The 18,932-nt window shown below is 35.7% G+C and overlaps 1 protein-coding gene across 1 annotated transcript in view; it reads right to left on the bottom strand.

Annotated features, from left to right (window-relative positions):
- LOC135071235 (uncharacterized) overlaps positions 1-11,647 on the bottom strand; it is a 72,470-nt gene extending 60,823 nt beyond the window's left edge. The window contains exon 1 of the mRNA XM_063965017.1: positions 11,506-11,647. The gene's annotated coding sequence lies outside the window, so the exon portion shown is untranslated. The remainder of the gene's footprint in view (positions 1-11,505) is intronic.
- Positions 11,648-18,932: the final 7,285 nt, after the last annotated feature.

Raw genomic sequence — 18,932 nt, 5'->3', positions numbered from 1 at the left:
CAATAAACACACAAACAAACATGTTGCGAAAGCCTGCGATCGTTTTGTGCAACGCTATCCCTTGTATAACAGATCGCCCTACATTCTCAATTATACAACTTATACCTACTCCACAATTCGAGTCTTCCAGCGACTGCTACTTTTAGCTTGGTCCACGGGACAAGTCGCCGCGCGCCTGTTTGAATTTTTTAAATATTCTTTCTTCCGGCAGTTGGACCCAACTTTACTGTTTTATTAGTAAATTAAACACCAAATAATCAACAAAAATCTACTCTAGAATCTTAGAGTTTAGTGGAAGTTGCTGGAAGAAAAAATATTTAAAAATTCAATCAGGCGCCAAAATTCAATTCGACAGGCCAAGTCACTGGAAGACTCGTAGTATGTATTTTATAATCCCGGTACTTCTCTACAATCCGTTTCCCAACCTTATCTCCGTCATGGCAATGCACAAGCCGTGCAGGCCAATTAAAAAATAAATAAGTATTTTAAGTTAATTATTATTCAAAATGCATTAGCCTAATAACCTTATCTGATACTGTAGTTTGCAAAACAAACCTGAAAAAAGAAGGTCGCTATCCAAATACAGCTACGAGTGGATACCCGTTTTATAAAAATAATTCGAATGTTAAACTAAATTTAGATTTTGGTAGGTACAAGTTTAGTATCTTGCTTTAGTAAAGATTATACATATGCACAGATTTTGAGGATAATTATGGCTAATACTAGATTTCTAGATTTACACCTACATACTAATACACAACTGTATTCATAGACTACCATAGAAGGTTTCATAGTTAAGTTAATAAATATCAGAGAGGGAGAACTTTGGACTCTACCTCTGAATTCATATATCTACCGTGAGCAGCAATCCAGACTCTGCATTTTACAATATCACCCCTAATACCATTACTTTAGATGTTACTTTGAATGAAAGAACTTGATGTGCCGTGACCCATCACTGACCAAAGATTAATTCGTCAGTTAAGTATAGGCGCGGCAACTTGAACACACAATTAATCTATTAATTAATCGACTCCCCATTGAATGACGACGATGTTGAGGGGCTTCCAACTTTCTATTATCTATTGTTATTAATTTGTCAATGGCTGACACTTTTGTCAGCTAGATAACACTCGCTGTTTGTTAAGATCAACAGTTACAACAGTTTTGATCTGTGGTTTTACTTTCTACTAATTTATTAGATACTTATAACGTAGAAGATATTTACTTTATCTTTATTAAGTCCCAGGGCAAGTGAAATACTTTACTTAATATTGTTATGGGTTAGAGACTACGATGACGCCTTTAATATTTTAGTTTTTAATCAAGAATCCAAAATATTGAAGACGGTATTTTTCCTTGTTTTCAATCCCTCGTTGGTATTTCCCGGTTTTGAGTAGAAAAATGTGTTCCAAGCTCTCATTTCTGCTCCAAAAAATATTTCCACATCTTTTGTGCAAATTGGGAAAATACAGCAGGATTGGCAGCATTTCCCAGCTCCTATTTCCCGGAAAATTCCTCGGGCTGTTTTCTTTCATACTGCTATTATTATGCAGAAAGGTTATTATGTGTGCATTTTGATATTTCAGTTATTTGGTAATTACTATCCCTTTCTAGTTCAATAGATAGCACAATGTCACAAGCAGCTTTCATGGCTTTTTTTTAATAGAAGCTCAACTCAAAGCCGCGAACAAAAGTAGTCTTAAATATGATAACTATTTCGTAACTAGTAGCAACGGTGGGTCTTTAAATTGGCATTTTATTGTTTTAACATGGCTCGAAATGAAGACAACACCAAAACATGTAACATGTGTCATCATGGCTGACCGTGAGAATAATCGTTTAGATTCAATAGTTAGTCCGCAAAATTCGTTCTGATTTAGAGATCCATGGGATTTTTTAATTATATGGTGTCATAGTAATGTTAACTGCGCTATGAAATTAAGAATTAAGTCTTATATTGTGTTCTTACTCAATATCTCTGCAATTTAAGTTGCAGTTTGTGAAGTTTTTTACGTATGCATTAAAACCACATCTTTAGCTATCCGTCTAAATTAATTCTACCATTTGGACTTTATTCGCATAATTAAAAACCATGATAAAGCAATTATGAGCATGTTAAACTATTAAAAACAAAGTCTTATTTTATTTTATTTATTCTATTATCTCTCGACATGAGTTCCGTATTCGCTCTTAATTATTTTTGGACACTGTATTTTTGCTAATGCAAAAACTTGTTAAATACTCATTATCTAATTAATTTGCCATTTAAACAATTTACAATGTTGAAATTAATTTACTTGCTTATTAACAGTTTTATACAGAACCTGCTCATAGCACATGAAATCACGCTTTGTTTTTAACTTAATTCGGTGCAGATTGTTAAAATATTCAAGTGCGATGCCGAAGGCGTTTGCGTGGGTCGAAAGTTCAGTTGCTTTTGGAAGCACTTTTAGGATGCATGGACACAAAAATAAGCAAACGGATTTCAAACAGACCAAAAAAAAAATGAATTATTGACCCGGCCTTATTTTGTAGAGTGGTTTTAATAAAAAATATGTATAAATAAATATCCTTGGACATTTTACACTGCGCCACTAGCCCCAAACTAAGCAAAGCTTGTACTAGACAACGGATATAAACATACTGTTTTTTTTTTTCATACATATTATACATAGAAAACACCCAGACCCGTCACAGAAATTAAAATTCATCTTTCCAATTTCTGCCCGGGAATCGAACCCTCCCGGGCCGAAGAGGTCCCCCTCTTGGCATAGTAGTCCGTTCTGAAACACTACACCAAACGGCCGACAATATCGTAATTAATTGTAATTAACACTTTCTTCGGTATTACAGAACGACGAAGCTGAAAACTCGACTCAATTTCAAGACTAGCTTGAGATTTTTGGTATTATTTAAAAGACAGAATGGATTAAACTTATTACAGACCTTAGATTTTTCAGCATCGAATTCAAACACTCTCAAATATACATCAATTTAAACTAAACCTTTTGTACCATAATTTAGGTAACCTGTGTCTCAAGTTCGTTATTCTACTTTCTAAACACTAGGTAATAAACATACAATGCACTTTGTTCTCGAGAAATGTCTAGACTTTAGACAGATGCAGTTGACAGGAAGCGACTATTATTTGCGACTTTTTCATACAATAGTCGTAATGACGTAAAATGGTAAATAATTAATATTCTAAAGTGTTGTTCAGGAGAGTTGGATCCGATGGCTTTGTGAGGAACATAATAGCAATGTGACGCACCGTGGGCGTAGGGTTGCCTGCTGCATCCAGATAAACTACATATTTATCCAATATAGCAACACTAGCAACTGATGAAAAAAATAAAAAGAAACGAGCTTATCAATCAACATCATCTAAACCTAGGAGTAGTTAGGTACTTAATGAAACCACGGTGATATTAACTGCGATTTTACTGAATAGGTACCATTGTTAACTTCAGGTTAACCCTTTTAGGTTACTTTAAAGTTACAATCAGGACACATGACTAAGAAAAATGTTTTGGTAGTTACAAGATAAGACTTTACCCGTTTATCTTGACCATTACAGCTATCTCAAAAACCAGTAAATGATTTTGTGCCCAAAAAATCTCAAAGTTTAATCTTTTGCCATTATTTTTTTAAATGTGTCATCCTTGCCGACATGTTAGCTCGCTTGCAGTTGTTCAAACGAACAGCCCGCAACGAGCTACGTATTGCGATCGGCACCAGATGCACCAGTCTCTATCAAGCTTTGTACTGTTTACAAAGAGTTTGCCAAGTTTGATAGCGACCAGTCGCGGTCGCTATGTCGTAATAAGTCCGCTAAGAGAACCGGTTTTGATTCGACCAACCGCAGACCTATTTCAGATGATGCCATGCGAACTTGGCGACTATTATGCAGGATTTTATGTGTTGTGGCACATTAGTTTGGCTATCTTGCTGTAGTTTTATTGTTGTGCTTATTTATTATTTTAAACAAAAGTTGAAAATACTTCGATCTGGGAAATTGCCTCAGTGTAAAGACATAATAACTATCTTAACAAAACCCTACATAAAAGAAAATCGTCTATGTCCCTGACTTTTCCTATACTTATAAATAGTAAAATGGTTTGAATAATTATTCACTCATAGACTTTTAGATTTAAACCTGCAATTTATCCCTGAATTAGATTAGCGTGAAAAAGCATATAATTAAACTATATTGCACCACAGTTTCTATATCTCTTTAGTAAGACACCTTATCCTCTGGTAAATCCCTGTGAATAGGGTATTTGAATAAGTAACGGTTTTATTTAACTTACACAAAATATTAACCCTACCAAAATAGGGTTATTCTAGTTCAAAACTAAACAGAGACTAGATACCTACAGAGAGAGAGACACACATTGATGGAAGTATACTAACAAATCAATATTTTAGTAACGTTTAGATTTAATAGTAAACAATTCCAGACACAAACATGTCACCATAAATTATTTTAACCACCAACAAACCTAAAAGTCGTTATTTCCAATCGTTACTTGACGGAAACGGTTATACTAACTCATACTAATGTCACGTGAACGTTTAAGAATAAGCAATAAACTGGCTCGTTAGTTAGGAAAGTTAAAACTATTGTTAATTTCACTTTTAGAGCCGATTTAGTTAGGCTTCCGTGTGATAGAAAGTGCACGAGTTCTCTGGCTCACTGGAGTGATTGGAAAACGAGGGGATTATTTATAAGCCGATCCCGGTTTTCTGAATCTGAGACTGCGATGGTTTTACTGTCCCGTGGAAACAAAACAAAACGGTTTAGAAGAGTTTGAAAACAGGTTGTTTGTATTAACAGGTTATTGATATAGATAAGTGATATTGATAAAGGAATATGAAGTACCTAGGGACCAAATCTTGTGATCAGATAAAATTACGGCTCAAATAATTTTAATTAATCGTTAAAGTGCATTTAGGTAAACCTGCTTTTTGATTTAGGCGATTTATGCGTGTAGCTGGTTGAATTGAATCATTTATACACAAAGAAAATTAAATCCAAAGCTAGGACCGGTTTATCGATGCGGCCGCGAATCGTGTAAGCTCACGCCCGAAGCCTTCGCCATGAGAACCGCAGTTATTATTACTGATGAGTGTCAATATCGGTCTAGAATCTAGGCACATATCTAGGCACAGTCGCTGTTACAGAATAGTTAAAGGTATTTGTTGCGACGGCATAAGATGCAACAAAGTTCAGCTTGATGTATGTAGTCTTTACATTAGTTTCTATTTACAAAAAGGGTTACATGGCTCTACCGCTACCTATAAATACTCGCAGATACCTACACATATCTCTATGCTTACTGAAATGACAGAATTCAACCAGAATGCCTATATTTTTTGCATACAAGAACAATAATTAACGAAAAGACTGAATAATTCACGAATTAATTTAGTTTTACTTACTCATATTGGCAAGGGAGAGTTCTTAAAGCTAGATGGAAACGCATACAATTATTTTAATTTCTTCACGACATGGTACTCGTACTGGTCTGATAACTACGAGTATATTTACGGAAATAAACTTATTTATACTACAAGGCAAAAGCATGTATCTACAGACATAATAATATAAATAGAACCTATAATTATAACAGTAATAATTGCACATCACTAGTTCATGGTCGGGGGACCGCGGTCGGGTTGCGTTGCATGGTTGCGCTGGGTTGCATGGTTGCATCGGCAATGCAACGAAGCGCCGAGACGGTTGCGCGTTGCACCATAGTGCGATTCCAAATATCAAATGATTTAGTGCAGAAACGAGAGTACTTCTCAACTTATGATAAAGAAAATGAAATGATAAAACATTTAATTAATCAGCGACAAACAATATCAAGAACTGATGACTGAAACAATACAAAAATTTTATTAAAAATAATATCATAAATTTTATTAACTTATTTTATTACACACTAGGTGACCCGGTGGACTTCCTATCGCCAATTATAATTGGCAAATTTGTGAAAATTGTGTTTGTATAATTATACAAACACAATTTTCACAAATTTGCCAATTATAATATAAAATTTTACTATCAGGTCTCACAGTACGCATGGACGCACAGGGTGACACACGAGCTAATCACATAGATATTCAACACTGTGCGTTCGATATAATACATTATTAGCGTACAAAAATAGAGTAGCCTTCGACTATCATTACTGAACCAATAAAAATAAAACCTTATTTGATCTAAGGGGCTGAAGTATAACCGTAAAACAAGTATCCAATATCACTTCCCTGAGTGATGTCAGATATAGATAAACATTATAACGATGTTATTGCAGTAGCCAAGGCCCTATGCAGTCTACAATGTTGTCTATTATTGTATACTAGACGTATAATGATGTTTACGATAAAACGTGATTTGGCTTGCAAATTGCATTAAAAATAAACATTAGAAAAGAAATTGCATAATTATCATTAAGTGTCATATTTGACCTCTTAGCATTATTGGTTTCGAAATTAGCTCAGGATTTTACAAATTACTTATTTATTAGTTGTGGCAGTTTTTGTTTTTACTTTGTTAAGCCAATATCTTAACAATGTTTTCTTCGGGTTGTAAACAAAATATTTTTGGTAGAGTTACCCTTTAAACAAAAAATAAGTAATTCCTACTTTTCTAAGGGGACCAAACGGACTAAACCAATGGCAGTGGGGCTCTCTCTGCCAGAAGGGCACGGCCTACCCACTAAAAACCAGTCGGATTCTTCTGGTCGCGCTGCTTTAAGCTTATTCCAAATATGTATTTATGGTTTTTAAAACGGTGTTTTTCACAAAACCAGAAAACGAAGTTTTTTTTTTTTTTTTTTTTTTTATGTGATAGGAGGCAAACGAGCAGACGGATCACCTGATGGTAAGTGATTACCGTCGCCCATAGACACCCGCAGACCCAGGGGCGTTACAGGTGCGTTGCCGGCCTTTAAGGTAAAGATACGCTCTCCTCTTGAAAGCTTGCAGGTCGTATCCGTCCGGAAACACCGCAGACGACAGTCCATTCCACAGTTTGGTTTTGAATTTATTTTTTCAAAATTCTCACCTTATAATTTAATTTACAGTTTTTTATGATCCAGCTTCTTTACATTACTATGCCGTGGTCAAGTTGCGTAGTATTTTTGAATTATTATTAGATTTACATCTAACTAAACAAAATAAGCATTCCGAGTCTGCCATAGTATACATATTGCCTGTTAATTAGTTGTACACTTCAACAGATTTAATAATGTGCGTCGTGAACGTGTTTTTTAATTAATATTCTGGACCGTGTGCCGATTAACATGAGCTGCGACGTGTCCGTCCGTGTGTCAACGAACCAATTGGCAAACAAAGGCGTAGTTAATGCAACCGATGCACTTGCATTTTGGCGGCAAACTTTTTGGGTAATGTGACGTCAATTTTTTTTTTCTTCTTTGGCTCTCGCGGATTCCGTTTAGCCACGACAGGATCAATTTTATTTTAAAATCACTTTTTTGCCCTTGCTTTTTGCCTTTTTAAAGCTTAACCTATATTTGTTTTGCATCGCTAACTTGATTTATTATTTGCATTCAATAAACTGTTATTTGTATGACAGAATAAAGTTGAAAGCATTTTAATAACTTTTTCAGATAGTACCTATCTAAGTACCAAAATGATTGTAAGACTGGGAGAAAGCAGTTTGAAACGTAAATGCGTCCGCCCTTACAAAACCGAGGGTGACCTTTTCTATAGAATTTTCTTTTTACTGGAAATCCTTAGACTTATCTTTGCAAATCTTTTGGAAAATTGAAGCTACATCCATCAGCCCAGGATTACTGTCAAGTGAGAATGAAAAATGCTTTAGATGGGACTACAATCTATAGCTAGAAACGAAATATCTTAGAATTTTCTTTGTATCGTAGTTTAAAGCAACACGTATCCTAAAGTGACATTCAGCGAAGGAAAATTTTCGATCGATTTTCTTCATAGTTCATTCAAGTTTCAAACTTACACGTCTTTATATTACTTTTACCTATTTTCTAGTAAGTGTCTATAGATTAGAATATAATAGATGATACCAGCAGAACAATGACTTCTCATAACTCTCTCTTGCTATCACACGAATTGATCTCTATCACTCATTTTGAGTCTGCATAACTCATAGCGATCACAGATTATCTTTCTTACTTAATAGTCAAGCCTCTTGATGCTCCTAGAAGCTAACCTAGTTGAAAACTTGTTCCAATCTCAATTACCGACGTGTCTCTATGACCCACATCAGAAGGTGAAGTTAAACTTTACAATCAATGTAGAGTTACCCTTTGTGGAGTTTCTACTCATCTAATAATTAACTCCCGTATTCCCGTCGTCTACCCATCGTACGTCGTCCTCGTACGTCGTACCCATAGTACAAGCTTAGCTTAGTTTGGGACTAGTTCTAGTCTAGCTTCTAAGCGTAATAGTGTAAAATGTCCAAGGATATTTATTTGTTTAATTTATTTCATTCACAAACGATGCTTGCTTAAGTGAAGCAGCAAATCGAAGGCCCAGCGTTGAATAGAGCTCTGTGATTGGTTCGTGTGTCACCCTGTGCGTCCACGCGCTGTGAGTCCTAGTAATGTTTCTGAATACGGGCGTAAAACTTCAGGAATAGAACTTATCTATACGTGAAAGTTTCCTTGAGTTTATTTTTCAGGATATTATGCTCATAAATTCGTGATATTGAATGTGTTTTAGAAATGGCTGCGCTATTTCACCAGCGTGAGAAGTGGCGCAGCGCTAACGAGGCTTATTCCCAGCAGTGGGTGGTGAGATAGAAAAGTAGGTTGAAACTTGTGTATTGGATATTAGGTTACCGTATTCGTAGAAAGTACTATTCAGACTTTGACGTTAGATTAAAACGTATTTCTTGAGAGAGCAATTTTATTGCGTTTAAGTTTGTGAGTGCCAATTTGAACCCCACATTTGTGAATTGAGATATTTAGCTTAGTTTATTTTTTACTTAAATAAAACCTTTTAACTTTAAAAATTCAATTCACAAACCGTAAGTGTAAGTATTAGGAATTATAGGAAAGAGTACAATAGAAAATCCAGTAAAAGACGCATTTGTCATGATACTACAATTAGTAGGTTACCTACTCGTTGCTAGAACCAATAGTCAACGTAACGAAAAAAGAAAAGAACTCATTCAACATTGTACTCGTATCGAGTACCTGCATGTAGTAGAGACTATTTATATACAAATTACCAACGCAAAAGGTGATATAATTTGCGATGATGACACACGCGATCACTGCAAGTAATAAACGTGTCGCAATGGTTTCAAGTGGCAAGTGTAACTTATGCTGCTTTATGTGGGATACATAAAATAACTGTGGGAAACTATTTTGCTACATTGTTTTACCAATAATTATAAATGTAACTATCTTACCAATCATTTAGCTAAAATTAAGTAAAGTTTTCACTGCAGTTGACTATATCAATATTAACATAAAATGCTGACAAATGAGCTTCTTCTGCCTCTTCTAATCAGTATCAAATCAGCTGACCCAAAGTGTCATAGAGGAAAGTATTTGGTAGGTATGTCATAGTGCCTTTAACATCAATTAAACCCAGAATCTGGACTCAGTAGATTGATTATGTATACAAGTGTTAATTTCTACGATTCCCATCGGAGGAATCACCATTTCAGTTAGTCTATGATTGTAATTGAAGTAAATTATAGTTTAGTGTGCAAAACAAGAGATGCATTACTACTAGGGAAATTTGCAGGCGGGAAACACACTAAACTCGCTAAAAGTTAGTATGTTATGAATCATACTTTGTTTAATTTCGCTAACTCTACATACTAACGCAGTTAAGTTACAAACTCCTCCTTCAAAGGTTCATTTAAACTCGTATCTGCCCAGTTTAGCTTCAGAACTTTATACTTACTTTTTGCGTTTCTATAGAATGATATTAAATGATCGCAGCATTCATTCATCATTGACTCTACTACATTTAATTTTATTCAGTGTGACATCTGTTTAAAACACTTAACACGTAATCTTGTTGATTGACATGAATGTATGGTTTCCTATCCTCCCTTCTGTCCCCTCGATGAATGAAACAGGCTATTGTGAAGTTATTTTAGTTTTCTTTTAGAGAAAGGCGATGAATCTTCGCCTTGTTTTGGTAGCGATAAGCAAATTTTGAAATAGTACGTTTTTTTTTACAAAAAAATGTGTCTTCTTCTAAATCTTATTTTGTCTTCTCATAATCGTTAATATTCTCACTGTTGAGGCTGAATCGTGATTATGATGTGGAAATAAACATAGGACTAATACTTTATGTAAAATTTTAATGAATCGTTCGCCATTCTCACGATTTTCCTTCGCCATTAAAAAGCGATAACTTAGCAAAAGAGTAGGTTCCATTTAGCCTCGCACTTCTAAAGTACTTATAGAAGGTTTTGAGAAATCTTAATGACAGTTTTGTTTATCATAAGATAGATTTCAGTAACTGTCTTTGTTTTATTTCATACAACTAATTTTCGTCATCAAATCATTGTTTGCCAGGTAGGCATTTCCCAATTGCCTAGATGCACTGCAGGCCTCTAAATTTGAATTAAAGTTTAAATGTATGTAACCTTGGAACCGAACAATCTGGGTTCTCTATTTCAGATTGAGTAAGTAAATGTTATTTAGCAAAAACTTTAATTGTAATTAATGTAATGGCACGCTTATTAAAATATTTGTAAAAAAATACCTCATGTTGCCTAGATTTCGTTGTGGGTCGAATAACAATTACAATACAATAGTCTAGATTACATGCGCTTGCTCAACTAATTCACAGTTCAAATTCTCACGTTTGTTATGACGTAATCTCTTTAGTGTTCAGTCAAATTGATGTAATCTGTATGAGTTACCAAAATATTATAAACAGTGGGCCTTTCTCCTGAGAAGTTTAATTCGTTTGAGATAAGTTTGAAATTCAATTACTTGCGCAATTGAAAATTTCTGAGGAAAACGATAAATTAACCGTGCGAATAATTAATAATTGTCTCGCTTGCCTATTATAAACTAGCTGGGGATTGTATTAAAAAGTTTTTTGTTTTAAATTACCCGAAGGTATTCAGATGAATTCAGAGTACCTATAATAAAGTTTTCATTCAATTTTTTGTTATTTTATGTAAATTTTACTGGTGAAAGAACACTTCCACATCATAGTCTTTGTAATTAAGTATTTTATTCTATTACATGCAATATAATAATAAAGTTTGAATTATTATGTAAATAAACATGACTGTGTGCCTGAATGCTCTTACTAGAGTCAATAAAGTCTAACAAAACGATTTAAAATTCGTTCCCATCACGCTTTACTAAGTATTGTGTACTGTAACTAATACCGCTAAAATCTAAAACGTATCGCATAGCAGAACCCGACTTCATTTACCTTTCGACTAGCCTAAGTCCTAAACCCTTTCAGACTTTCACTCCTGTTTCTAAAATAATAACAAAAAGTGGTACTTACGGTGATAAAAATCCAAATGTAAGTCAAAAAGTGAAACACAGCACGGTTTTTTACTGATAAAAAATGCAACTGTTGTTTTTTGTCGGCACTAGGTGGCGCGAGAGAGACGTGCGGTCTCCGCGGAGGCTCGGGAGGGACTGAGGCTGCCCTCTGAGGGAAGCGGGGCGAAGCTCCTCCGAACTATGGCGAAAGGTAACCGTGATGCTTACATACGTTTAGAATCCATCGCCGAGTTTTGCCTCTACATTTTTTTGCGGGAAAAGTCTGAATTTCAGACTTGGTTTTCGTTGAATCGTTCAGGTTAGTCGTTTAACTGTTAAATGTGACTGAAAAACCACTCTATTCACTGGTATTTACTGCGTTGATATGTTGTATGTATTATACAATATTTCACATTTTCATTTTTCACGTATATTTTGTTTTTACGGCATCGCGGCATTGAGAATATCATGAAAAACCTGAAAATCAAAAATTTTCCTATTACTAATACTATTGGGTTTTTCTTTCAGAAAAAAGTTCTTATTCCTTTTATCTAAAACTCTACGACTGTTACGTAGATAGTAAACCATCAATGTACAACATCCAACCAAAACCAACCGCAAAGAAGTTGGTCAGGCAGTGTGTCAGTGGAGATTGCAGTGAGGTCGGCGACACTGCGGCTGCCTGGCCCAGGACTCGAACCGGCACCACCGTGGACATCCACTGCGACGTGTTTGTTCGCAAATGCGCGCCTCGAGCGGCGAATTTTAAATGTTTGAGCGGTTATTTTGATGGTGGTTAAATAATTAATAAAGGATTTTTGAAGAAATAATATGTAAAGTATTTAAATACTTGAGGACTTTGTTGGAAAAATGAATAAAACGCCTAAAGGGAGACTCTATCTACGTAGTGACTGCATTTATTATTTTCCTATGATTTATTTCACCAAATACTTATTGCGTGATTTTTCCCTGAAACGAACTTACTCTATCATTGCTTTTTTATTTGGGTTAAATTTGCCATACCTTTTTACCTATTGTTTTTCGTATAATAAAGTTTTTAACAAAAGTATTACCTATCCTAATAGTAAAATTTGTTAAGTACATCATACTCGTAGAAGTACTTACATTTGTGCAATTGAAAGCACATTTTACATTAAGCATTATTTTTATGTGACCTCGCACTTTATATTTAAAGTTAAGCTGTGTGTAGCTTTGAGTGCCTTCATCAGTAGAGTACCTCGATTGAAAAGAATCATCAATCGTTTAACTTTGTGGAGAAGCTCAAATCGCTGTCTCCTACCCAAATGATCGCCACAATAAAAAAAATATTTATGTACAAATATCCCTTGACAAAGTAAACAACAGAGCTTGATCGGAAGCCAAACATCAATTCCTCCCCCTCCCCTTAATGGATGACGGTCAAAAAAGGTCTCCCCACGATTAGCCAATTTTGCACAAGCTGCCAGGACCCTGATCAGGGAAATTGGTATATTTTGACGATACGTTATTTATACCTTGTGGGGAAGCATGGGGGACCGAAAGGCAAAATGAGATTTTTTATTGAGTTTACATTTTTTACCGTGAAGGTACCCCTATTTAATTAAATTCGTTTATTATCTACGGGCCAACGGACTAACTTTTTATTGGCACGGCTTCGGAAATTTGTGAATATTTACGTCATGTCCACTCGTGTGGTCATCAATTTGTTCTCGTTTAATTTGAATAGAATGAAATCTATGTGCCTACTATGATATAATGTTTCATTCCATTTCAAAATATAAATTATTAAATTTTAGCTGAATTTGCTACCATTGTCAATTTCTAATGCTTGAATCTATTCTTGAATATGAAACAACCTTAAAATTTATCTAAGCATATATATGCAGTTTGAAGACTTTAAAATATTCTCAGTCGTGAGGTCGTGAGATACTTCGATGCTTGTGAAGGAAAATCCGTAACGGAAATTAAATCTGAAAAATTCCGGGCGCATCACACGACCGTAGCCTTAAAAAACCTCTGTGCATAAGAATATGTGGCTTATCTGTACCTTACTGTTTTGTACAAAACTTTACCTTTACACATACTTATTTAATTTTCTGCTTCTACTGTTTAATGAACAAAATTCGGGACTCAATCTTAATCTCAAATCGAAATCTAGTGTTACATTGTCTATTTACATTTCGATTTAGCTTCGCGCCGTCTTACTGATGTTAGGTACTTACTTTATCTAGAGAAGCACAAACTTGAGGACTTAGCGAACCGGTCACGAAGTCTATTTGAAATCGACGGCAGTGAACAATCATGAAGCTCTATAGTGCTTATAGCATTTATATTGAAACCCCGTAAGCACTGCAAGCACATTGTAACACATAGCAGTACCTATTTTCCGGAAAACTTTCCCTTTAAGTACTTAAGTGCCTTTTATTTTAGTGATAAGTATACGAAATCTTTGTCCTGTATGCAACCAGCAGTGTGATTTTACATGCATGCGATTCGCACGCTTGCAGAAATCCGCATCACAGGAAAAAGGTACACTTTGCAGTAGGTATTTTCCGGAAAACTTTTCCCTAATCATCAACGGTAAGAAAGAGATGAGTTCACCGCTGGCCTTGACTGGCGTGCCCGACGCGAGGCGAATGCTTTCGCGACGCTACGTCGATACGACTTGCTGATACAACACGCTTTGGTATTGTTTTCATAAAAAATAGTTTCAATAAACAATGCCAATGTTAATAAAACGGTGGTGGTCCGACGATATGAAGAAGGGGGAAGTACCCTGGATGCGGACAGTGCAGGATCGTTCGTTGTGGAAATCCTTCGGGAAGGTATTTGTTTTTGTTAGTGTGCGTCCTTTGGCTGAAACAAAACGATAAAGAGGTAAAGTTTGAACGTAAGAAATAATCTCATAATGATCCGCTTTTCAGAATATTTTACTTGAAGAAAGTTACCATTATTCCTAAGGGAAAACGGCTAATCGTTCGGTGACAAGCCAATGCTGTAAGGTACAGTCGATTCGCCATAAAACGTCTGAAATTCATGATTCCTCACTCTTTTCTTTCAGTTTATATCTGGTGGACAAAATATTCGTTAATTAAGCAATTAGTTATGTTAACAACTTCTGTAAGATGATTTTATAGCTAATTAAAATCCTATTAAACACACCAAATCAAATACTTTACAAGTTCAAGTGGGCAAGTTAAGTTGTAATTTATACACCCTTCTGTTTTGCCGCCTTAAGTAATCCCGGACGACCCCTTCAAATGTGGCTCTACTTATCGACAAGGGGAGAATCATACCTAATCTTAACCGAGATATTGAATCTTGGAAAATTCAGTCGCATTTTTCAAATGCAACAAAAATATTCCTAGTCAATTATGGAGTAAATTCAGCATTTTATTTATATTTTCTTACTCTACTTTTTCCTCTGAACTTGGACCCCCGATGATACACTTCGAACAACTTGTTCAAAAGAAATTATTGGGAAATACACAACAACAAGTAACAATTTATTCCACCCACTGCTACTTAAAGCCAAGCTTAACTTATTTAGTTCCACAAATATAAATACATCCAGGATTCCAGGACAATGCCCCTAATGAATAGTCACCCCAATCACGTTAACTTCATGCCCCTCCCGGGAAGGGAATAAAAAAGCCATAATCCAGGAAACACCAAACATAAACCTGTTTTACGACGACATAGTAAATTTGATCTAAGTGACAGTGTTGCGACGCGTACAAAGAAACATTATTGTTCCCAGCTGAAACTATTTTTCAAAATAAAAATGTCGTTAGACTCGCCAAGAAGCATTTCTCGGGGGACAGCGCCCCCATCTGTGGATTAATGAATGAAAAAGAAAGATATTTTTGACGAAAATAAATGATGCATACGAATCAAAAATAATGCACTAGGAAATAGAGTGTAAGTAATTAGGTACTTACTTAAGTCCCAAACAAAAGTAAAAAATAAGTAAAATAAAAGTCGTCGATTTTTCAAAAGTTAAGATATCTAAAACTGTTGTTAGCTCCGACTGCACACCTAACCATTTTAGCATTGTTTCCAGATAAGCTTTACATTAAAACCAATCTTAGATTAGAATGTTTACTTATTTAGTAAATTCCAACACCCTCCAACATTGTGGCGAATGCCAACGATTTCACGCATGAAAAGCGTAAAATCCAATGTTACTAAGAGTGACTGTAATACTGTATCCCCGCAATATAAATTCGTCTGACCGTAACATTATTTGACTCCCCAAATATCACCAAAAATATTATTGGTAAATCAAAGCTGCAGCTTGAGATTCAAATGACTCACCAGAGACTGCTCATATTATGTTACAAGTCTAGTGCCCAACTTTTTTAATAAAGTAGGTACATTGGGACAACATTAATTACTTAGGCATCTTCCTTTTACACTAGCGTAAAAACCGTATCCAAGACCCTTTATTTTTTAAAGATAAACCGGGCGTATCCGTCATCGACGGCAGATGGGGTGTCCCGGGGTGAATTCCACCCAATGTTGATGTTGACACATCTCGTTATCACCCCACATCGCCGGAACCACTGCATTCTTTGTCTTGGAACCGCCATTATACTTCTTAACGCATTTACTGAAGGATCAAATGGACTACAAGTGAAATTGCTAAGGTTGTATTGTCAGGGGTGGATGACAAAACAGATTTAAATGCATGTTGCCCTCGTAAAATTGTTAGGGCAAATATAAAGAAATAAAAATATTTTAGATAAGTTTCTGTTTGCGACAGAACTAATTTGCGGGAGACGTAGTTTTGTTTGATAAATTGTTAGTGGATACTTTTAAAATCATACTTTTGGTGAGTAGGGTATCGAACTATCGATGACGTGATCCCAAAGTCGATACAAATTGCAATGTGTTGAGTGCCACGTCACGGAAAAATTTTATGATGAAAACTATAATTTTAAAAGCAAAGGGCTCCTACCTAATAGTTACCTAAGTAGCTATGTGTGATATAAAAAAGGCAAAGATTATGATATAACGGTTGTTCTAAAGTTACCTAGGTACCTAAGTTTAACCTTCTAGGTAACTACTTAAAACAAAGTGACCGCTCGTATATTATTTATTATTATGAAAAAAAGATAAACGTCTATTGAAACAAAAGGACAATACACGTTATAAGTAATGCGTGAAATCGGCGTTTCATTTGGTCTCCTTAAAACGAAATGAATAGACCACACAGTTTTCAGTTGTAAACATATTTTAGTGCAAAATGGCGAGTTGTAAGATATTAATCCCATTAACCATCGCTATTTTGGTAAGATATTTTTCTACAGCATTAGAAAGTTAACTACTGAAATAGGATAAAGGAGAAAGTGCAATTACCTATGTAATATTAGGTTTTACGATAAAATCAATAATAATCAGCAATTTTTGAGTGTACAACTCTATCAAACTAACTGCGCACCTCGCTGAATGTGACTCCCTCGCCCGCGTTCGCCCCATTGAGTGTCGATGTGACGTCACGGCTGCCAGGTGCGCAGATAACTCGACCGGGTTGTAAGACAGGTAGAGCTGATAATTAGTAATTGAATTCTTATTTTACAGATTGCGGCTCTCGCGCTAGATAATGAAGGTAAGGTTCAGATTTACATTATTCTTTCATAAAGATCCATTTAGACGTTTAATTTTTCCCTATCCCGTGTAAGGGGCCACTTAATAATCCCTAATTTTTAAGTGGCCCCTTACACACACACACATAACAGGCATTTTGTTTTCATAGGGGTCACTTAAAAATTAGAGATTGATCGTGAAAACGAGCATAAACCTACTTATTATGCCAGGCAGATAGGATAGGCACCTTTACGCATTGGCAGATCATGTCTAATACCGTTATTCTTGATAACACTGGTCAACACATGTTTTTTTTCCTTTAATTTTTTTTCTGTTATTGGGTATTTCTATGGCCCTGATTATGAAAAAAATACTGGGAGATCGTCAACAGCTTTACTTTTTAAAATATAGAGTTTTATTATTTTGACAAAAAAATACGAAAAATTATACATTGTGTTGATAAAATATCTATTGAACACTAGCAAATGATCTTTTATATGATTTCTTTGAATAGACAAGTTTGAGTAGATCTCGTTGCAAACTCCAGCAATGGTCTGCCATTCATATATGATCACCACCGCCCCTGATAACCTTCTTCCATTGTCCGAAAATTCTAATGACATCTTTTATAGTGCTCCTCACTAAACTCACCCACTTTTTGTGGAAATCGATGTTAATGCGAGTACATGAAGTGTATTTTTATGCCCATGTTGCACCCTAGCTCTTGAAAGTTGGATAGCATGCTCTCAACAATTTCTTTTTGCTTAGGAAATTACTTCTAACCAAAAAAATGAATTCTAAGCTTAGGACTGGACTTCAGTCATTGATTTCTTAAAATTACGATCATTTACCAGTTGCCTAATGTGAGTCCCATCAAAAATTACCAACATTCAAGTTTTCTGTGCTTAATCCTGAAAACTTTCATGAAAGAAAATTATAACTTTGGTTACTTTCGTCAAGCGCCTTCACAGACTGTTTCAAGATGCCGAGGTTAATATAAAGTGGTGGAAGTACGGTGATACGGTCTTGGCTAGCTAAAGGCATGTTTATAAAATAGTTTGTATCAACTTTAGCTGAAAAGCAAAAATTCGTGTGTGCGGGAAGCCGCACTGGTCAAAAATTTTGTAACCAATGCTTTTGTTTGTTACGACTATTCCAGATACACATGAAACGAGAATTTTGTGTAGCCCCCTTGTTGGCCTAAAGTAAGTTACCTATTCTCAGAACACAAAGAACCCATTAGTGGTCTTGATTAATTAATTTCAAATATTTATTTTAAAGTGTCGATGTTACGCAGTTTTTATGAAATCCGATAGAGGTTTTCAACATTTTTCAAATATTATATTTACCACAAACTAAACCATTGAAATCTCCTTGAAGGAGGTCTCAGACTGGGGTCGACGCAATTTGGTCCAATTTAACCCTACAAAGACACAAGTTTGCGCGTTCACCGCCAAAAAGTTGCCGTTTGTCGTATCCCGCTGTTTCGAGAGCACTCCCCTAACTGCCTCAGCCAATATCGGAATCCTTGGTGTCGACATATCGAGCGAAGTCCAGTTCCGTGGTCATTTAGAGGGTAAGGCTAAATTAGCCTCGAAGAAGCTTGGTGTACTCAATAGATCGAGACGGTATTTCACTCCAGCCCATCGTCTGCAACTTTACAAGGCGCAGGTTCGGCCTCATATGGAATACTGTTCTCATCTTTGGGCAGGTGCGCCCCAGTACCAGCTTCTCCCTCTGGACCGCATTGAACGGAGAGCAGCTCGAATCGTTGACTGCCAGGACATTTCGGATCGGCTTGACCCCTTGGCGCTGCGTAGAGATGTATCCTCACTGTGCATATTCTATCGCATGTAT

The sequence above is a fragment of the Ostrinia nubilalis genome, chromosome 4 (genome assembly GCF_963855985.1).
Source record: "Ostrinia nubilalis chromosome 4, ilOstNubi1.1, whole genome shotgun sequence".
Lineage (NCBI taxonomy): Eukaryota > Metazoa > Arthropoda > Insecta > Lepidoptera > Crambidae > Ostrinia > Ostrinia nubilalis.
The sequence above is the reverse complement of the archived record's forward strand: the minus strand, read 5'-3'. Positions and strand labels throughout refer to the sequence as shown.